Source organism: Mya arenaria, chromosome 13 (genome assembly GCF_026914265.1).
Source record: "Mya arenaria isolate MELC-2E11 chromosome 13, ASM2691426v1".
NCBI classification, from domain to species: domain Eukaryota; kingdom Metazoa; phylum Mollusca; class Bivalvia; order Myida; family Myidae; genus Mya; species Mya arenaria.
In genome coordinates, this window is record NC_069134.1 from 14766049 (window position 1) to 14773816 (window position 7768).

At 31.4% G+C, this 7768-nt stretch overlaps 1 long non-coding RNA gene across 1 annotated transcript; it reads right to left on the bottom strand.

Moving 5' to 3' along the window:
• Positions 1–1649: 1649 nt before the first annotated feature.
• LOC128213009 (uncharacterized) lies at positions 1650–6453 on the bottom strand. Its single transcript, XR_008257665.1, has 5 exons — positions 6083–6453; positions 5282–5446; positions 4289–4407; positions 3889–3964; positions 1650–3562 (listed from the first exon to the last, which is right to left on the bottom strand). It is a non-coding gene; the product is annotated as an uncharacterized LOC128213009 (long non-coding RNA).
• Positions 6454–7768: the final 1315 nt, after the last annotated feature.

Below are 7768 nucleotides of genomic sequence, written 5' to 3' on the forward strand. Positions count from 1 at the left end.
TAAATAAAAACGCATGTATTCTTAAAGGGTTTTTTACAATGAAGTTAAGATTTCGATATTGTTTCGTTTATTTTATTTTTATTGCCCGAAATTTCTAGCAAAGTGTCTTTCAAAACCGAACGTCAAAAGTGCCTATTATAAATGACGTACAATTATAGAATTGTCTCCTAGGAAAACTGAATCTATGACCTATCATTTTACTCGATTGATTAAACTTGGCAATCATAATGATTCAGTTTGTCATTTGTCAGTACATGTTTTTGTTTGATGTTAATATTAATCATACACTCCCGTGTATTGCAAGCTGAATTCTACCGAACCTGCTTAATTAAGTTTCACCATTCAAGCATTAAGATGAATAATCTTATGTCATTCATGTATTTTTTGTTTCCCTTCATGAACGCTCGGTCGAATCGTTATTATCTTTAAATGTGATTTGCTATATCTGGCACCACACGTTCAGTTTATGCGATGGTCGTGATTGTTTAACGTATTTGTTCGGAGATAAAACAAAAGCATTTTAACAACTTCTAATTGATTTATTTATGTTCGGTCACAGCAACAAAAATGAATGGTGGACATCGTTGTATTTAGTTTCTAGATAATGAAATTGTCGTTTATTTATTTTAAGAAATGCACGTTACTTAAAGTTCAAGATTTGTCACTTTTCGATGTATGTTGTTTATATTTATTAGAAATTAATATGATAACGAAAACATTGTGCATTTATCTTGAATTTTGTTCAAACGTAATTTTTATGACTACATGTAAAACATAACTTGCTGTCAGGTTGTTACGTTGAAGCACATTGCAATACATTTGTTGTGTATGTATCATTTTAACATGTACATTTGCTGTGCTATGTCAAATTCGATATAATGTTGAATCACCAGACACACACTATATCGTGCTGTGTTGTATGAAAATTATATTTTTCGTAGAAGTATGTAATAGATGCAACTGCATGCATCCATGGCATATGCATAGATTATCTCTGTTTACCTTTATATGCTACTAAAGCATAAAAAATTTAAATAATGCAACTGGAAATAATTCGTTTACATAGCTTCAAAATGATTGTTTCAACTATTTTTAGTTCAACTTAATATTCCATTTCACTAATTCTGGACAAAAAACTATGCTGACGGCGCTCTTAAATGCTTCGTCTAAATGGCGTTTTCGATTTCAATACTAACACAAACTCACAAAAACACATGACCCAATAAGCCATTTCAGTGCGATAAGTATATGCCTGATAGGTTATCTATAACTTAGTGCGTTATACTTGTGTTTCATGGCTTAATTCAAAGAACAATATGAACTTGCACGCCTCTCTGCAATCAATTATACTCGAAACTTTTTCATTCGTTTTTTTATTCATTAACATTTGAAAATGCAAAATAAACATACATTTGTGTAAATCAAAGTGGCTTGATTGCCTTTTTTTGCGGTGATGTTTGTTTGAATATGTGGATGGGAATGGGAATATGATCATTCTGGCCCAAAAATGACATTTTGAGATATTGTAACCTTTATGATGCCAAGTATTTCAAGAACAAAAATCCAAAGTTTCAAGTCAAAATTCACAAAAACTAAAAAAATATAGTACTTTTCGTAACACGGGTGTAGAAATCGAAATGAACAAAATGTATGGTCTAATGTGTTTATTTAGAATGAAATATCCATGTCAGATAAGTATCATGTCAAGGACTATTTACATGTAACATATAAGTTTTAGCATAGAAACAATAAGCACTCATAGTTTGATTACAAAAGTTAACGAAAAGTTCATAAGTGCATTTGGTTGCTATGGTAACTATTGATAATGCCATTTTCACTCATTTTCTAAATGTTTCTCAAAAAATAATGTTTTTCATAAAGTTGTGTTTTAAGTTATTGACATTTTTATGATACCAAGCAATTGCAGAAATAAAATCTGAACTAGTCAGTCAAATATTAAAAAAACAACAATGGATATGGAACATTTCGTAACAGAGAGCTTTAACACAATTTGAACGAAATGTTCGCTAAATCTGTTCTTATTTTTAATGAAGTACACAAGTCAAAATATTAAAATATAAAACTATCTTTACTAGTATCACATTCACTACAAAAGGAAAATAACAAGTATACATTGCTAATGTCCATAATGATAAAGAAACTTACAACAAAGGTCAAAGCAAAATTCAGTTGCTATGGTTACTTATGAAAATGCTATTACCAATCATTTTTGAAAGTCCGCATAATCTTTTTTTATTTATAAGTTATTGACATCTTTATGATACTAAGTATTTACAGAAATTAACTCTAAAGTTTCACGTTAAATTTCACAAAAGTTATAAAACATATGAAACATTATGAAACACAGGGATAAAAAACAATGTGAACAAAACTGTTCTTATTTTAAATATTATATATATGTCAAGATACCTGTTTAAATATATCACTTATCTTTACTAGTGTTACATAAACTTCAACATTAAAATAGCAAGTACACATTACTAATGTCTATAATGACATAGAAATTGGCCACAAAGGTCAAAGCAAAAATCGGTTGCTATGGTTACTAATGAAAATGCTATTTCCAATCATTTTCAAAGTCTGCCACAAATAATGTGTTCTCAATATACAATGCGTTTTAAGTTATTGGCATGTAAATGATACCAAGTATCTTAGGTATAAAAACTAAAGTTTCTAGTCATTTTTGTACAAAGAAATCAAAAGATATGGATCATTCTGTTACACATTGGTAAGCCAGTTTGAAAACAATGTCCACTAAAAATGTTCTTATTTTAAATGCAGTGTCCATGCCGAAATACTAACTTAACTGTCTGTTATAGCTAACACATAAACTAATTCATAGACACAAAGAGTACACATTGCTCATTATATGTACAAAATGACATAAAAGAACTACATAAAACAACAGCCTGTTGCTATGGTTACATGTGATAATGCCATTTTTTACTCATTTCTTTCATATTTGCCACAAACATTTGATCTACAATCGACATTTCACCAACAAATGAGTAAACTTCGACTTTACACAGAGTTGGTTTAGGGCATACTGCAGATCTTGATGACTCAGATCTAAAGAATGGACCAAAAGAATATTGAAGGTACAATTGACGTTCAGCATCTAGGCACGTTGCGTGCTTTATTTCAGGCAAAACACCACATTCTGGACTCATCCTCAAAAGAATAACTTCAATTTCTGAGGAATCTACAAACTCTTATTAATTATTACTCTCTGCATACTAAACTCCTGGTTTATGTTTTGATACATAGAAATGGTGGTATTTGGTAATATTCTTTAGAGTTTTGAAATATGTATCTAGGAATGATTTCCAACTGTGAACTGTGATTGGCTGTTGAGGGTCATAAACCAAGTGTGGGATGTTGTGGCCGGACTTTGAAGAGGTGAAAACAGTGTGGGCAATTTCTTGAAGATTCTCGGCATTACAACATCGCCACTGGACCTTCCAGTTGCCGAAGTGACAGTCAGGAGCAAATTTGGTGTGCCCAGCCAACATAGTGTTTAGTGTTACACTCTCATGCAATCCTGAAAATTGTTGGAAGATCTGTTTAGTGTAAATAAAACTTATCTATATTCACAAAAAATATAACTAAGCAAATGATTTTAACTAGGGTATAATAAAGTTTTCAAGACATATAAATCTTACAATAATGGAGTGTTAACATATGTTTATTTAGTTAACATATTCCTCATATCAAATTACTGCCAACTACACTTTAACTTCATCCAGTTCTGCATCCTTTAAAATTAAAGCACCAATCGCAGATATCAATGATGTGATTGATTTCAAAAGACAGTGCATTTGTCCTAAAAAATCAGACAAACAATTATTAACAGATAAGAAAACTTACCTGTCATTACAGGTCACATGGCATACCAAAGCACAGCATTGTTCTTGTTTTGGCCGACAGCATTATCGAAATAAACCTGGAAAATTTAATACATTTTTTTTCTTTTTTAAGCTATATGCAGTACATGAAGAAAGCAATGTTATATTGATGGACACATTTCATAAGCCATGGTTGAATCCAAATATCCAATCGTTATCAATCATCGAATGTGAAATGGAAAAAAAATCTGAGTAAGAATGTGTTTCATGGTGTAAAATATGTTAAGTTTCATCATCTTTTATATTCACTATTGATTCTCATAATCTCTTCTCAGCAATAAGGATAAAGTTTGCATAAGCTGTTAGAACCTTTAATCCATTAAAATTCTATAGATAATTTAAATGGGTGAAGCATTAAATACCTCAGCATGTTTTTCACCGACACCATAGTGCTGAAAGTAGTGGTGGGCCAGGCTCACGACACTGTCACTTCCTTTCCCCGGCAATTCGGCCTCGTCCACCAGATAAAATGTCTACTTTCCTGTACAAATAAATGTTAACTATTGTTAAAGGGACTATACACCAGATTGGCACCAAAAACAGTTTTTTTCTGTAACAAATCTCAGGACAATTATTTAATAAAATGTTTTACACTTTGATATCATAATTGTAAAAAAAATACCAAAATGTAAATGTTCGATCCGGATTCACCAAAATTGCAGTCCAATGTTGTATCTACTGTGCTACGAAGGCTTACTCTAAACCTTTGGAATATCTAAGCTATATACCTAACTTGGTTATATCAGGTGATAACATCGACAAGCCAATCACGCATACAAATGAATTCTACTAGGTATACATACCTAGTAATCTTTTTTAATGGTTCAATACGAAAAAACTGCAAATATATAATTGTAAACTATGTGGTACTTCAGTTACATGTAGTTAGTTTCAATGCATTGTACTCATTGATACCAAGTTTATGTCAGTTTTCGACAATTTTCTTCTTTTTTTCCCGCTATTTCATCATATGGTGTATAGCCCCTTTAATTGATTTCACAAATAATAATAAAATTGTACTGAAATAGTCAGCAAGAAGATAATGTAGACAACCCAAAATGACACTAACAGATAGCTGTATTACTTTTACAGATCTTTATTTCTAATTAAAATTCTTTTTTAAAATCCAAGCTAAGATCAAGAGTGTTTAACTTGTTTACGTTGAATCTTTTAAAAGGATTTCTAAGTATGGCCAAGGTAAAAGTTTTTGAACAGGAATACAAAGCTGACAACATAAAAAATCTAACCTAAAAAATTAATTCTGACTTGGAAAGACAATTTTTACAGGTACATCATTATTGTATAAGATCTGTCTTATTCTGTTACTCCATGTTTAATTCAGAGTGACATCTTACCATAAAAACATAGCTGAACCTAAGGCACACATGCGAAACACATGACATTTCTGTGGGGTGGCGAAATATATCGGCCCAACTTGTTGGCATGATGTGGATAGTGGACTTGCTGGGCAAAATCCCATGAGTAGTGGTAGTGCACATCTTGGCTACATGGTTCAGCACCTTCAAAGACAATACTGATAGCAAATAAAAAATCAAATAGTATTTTACTTTATGAAAACAGGTGATCCGAACCGTTATTCAGTAACATTCAAATGATAGTAGTATGCACACTGCAGTTTGTTTACATTTTGAATCTCCTTGACATCTTCAGTTCTCAGAGTACCATTATAATTATTTTACAAAGTAATAAATCATCGTTGAAATTAGTCTCAGAAACATCATGTCCACTATCAGACTCTTGTTCATTTCACAATCAAAATCATCATTATTTATCAAACATAAAATTGACCTTTCATCTGAATCTTTTATATTTTGACTTTGAGAAGACTGCACAAATTCATTTATAATAAAGATTGTCAAGTTAAAGTTGTTCATTTGCAAAATCTGGATCATCATTTTGAATATATTCTTTTTCATAAGGTACCGTCGAGGCCTGTGACAACGTTTAACATTTAACCTTGGCGGTCATTATCGGTTGCTAACAACAAAACAATTCGCAGAATTCACTTCCGGGTTTTGACAATTACTTTGATTGCCATGTGAAAGTACTGTCAAATTACTTATCAAGCTTGTAGATTGTGTTATACTGATTAAAAATAATCATTAATGATTAAATAACATTTTATTTGTACTTACCACTTGCAATTCCACAATTTAAACCAAGAAACGTTGAAGTTTAACACCGGATGTTCCTCGTGATAAACTGGGAAACGGTGTCTCGGTTACTACGTTGTTTGTCAGAATGTTAACAAATATCGGTTATAAACAACCATTTCATGATCAAGCATATTCTGATCAATGTTCTTTCGTTTCAAAAAAATAAAATAATACTGTTTTTATTTCAAAAACGCCTCACATCATCGACCAGAAATGTTTGCACCTTACCGTCATACAAACGTAGTTACCAAAGTCCAAAAGCCGAACAGCTGACCAACTCTTTCGGTAAATTAAACACACGTTAAAAGGTTATGATCAACTAAACGTCAATAAATAGTGTTGCAGAGGGTTTATTGCTGAAATTGGCGTGTTTTTTATGTTGACAACAAATAACTAAGTTTTAAGCTCGAAAATACCATGAAAAATCAAGGGGAAAAGAGTGCGCGATTTGATTCTCGCCTTTTCTCGTTATTCACGTTAGCGCCACAATGATCAAAATCGCGTTCCCATCCACATATCAATTGTAAAAGAAAACACATTTTGGCAAAAATGTTTTTTTTAAGGTAAAATTTAGTTATACCAGTAATCAACAACGTTTTTAATGAATAAAATAACATAGTGATTCGCGGAAACAAGTATAATATTTGAAGAATTTTCCTAACCTGATCCCACGCCCAGTAGCCACATATTTATCTAGTGTGGAACTGCTGTTCCAATAAAATTTCCGGTCCAGCTCTTGAATGAATTCATGTGAGGGAGATATGGTTTTGCCCCTCTCCCTACAGAGAGATTTTGTTGACCATAATTGTAAGAAAATGAATCTTCTCATACACATAGTAAAACATGTTTACGCCTTTGCCATTGGGGGAGGGGTTAAAGGGGGGGAGTGCATGGAAACTACAGCTTTTTAAAATTTGTTACCGAATAATTTACACTTTTTAAACATAATATCACTTGTAAAATACAAACATTAAATAAAAGGCAAAGTACAGAAAATCGTTTTGATTGTATAATATAAGATTGAATGGTACACGTCAGTAAATATTCAGCTAAAAGAGAAGATGTTTCATGTCTTACAACACCGTGATTAACGTTACTTCAAAACAATTTTGTATGAACATCAAGCATAAAATAATCTGCATCGATTTGTGAAGACACTGTTAATCAGACATATAACTACATACTTTAATGATGAATATAACATAATGTCAATTGTGGTTTCACTGTAAAATTTTCACATGCTTATTACGTCCATCAAAAAAAGAGAATACCTGTTTATTGATATAGAAGATGTTTACAGTGATAATTTGTCGTTTTTTGCAACCAGAAAATGTTTACAGTGATAATTTGTCGTTTTTTGCAAACGTATTTATATAATGATCCTCGTTTATGAAGACGAGGACTTTAGGACTTGATTTATTGACTTAACACTTTTCTCATTACAGCTATATTCTTATATGCATGTTTTAATTATAGAAAAAAAATTGAGCGAATCTACAATTTTAAATTACATGATAAAATACAAATACGCATATAAAATACGCTGCTAAAAACAAACAAAAAACATGACTTGCCATTCTGAATAGAAAACACATCACTTCTAAATGATTTATCTCGATGGACTAGAAATATCAGTTAAATTCTACTTATGTATATACTATGTTT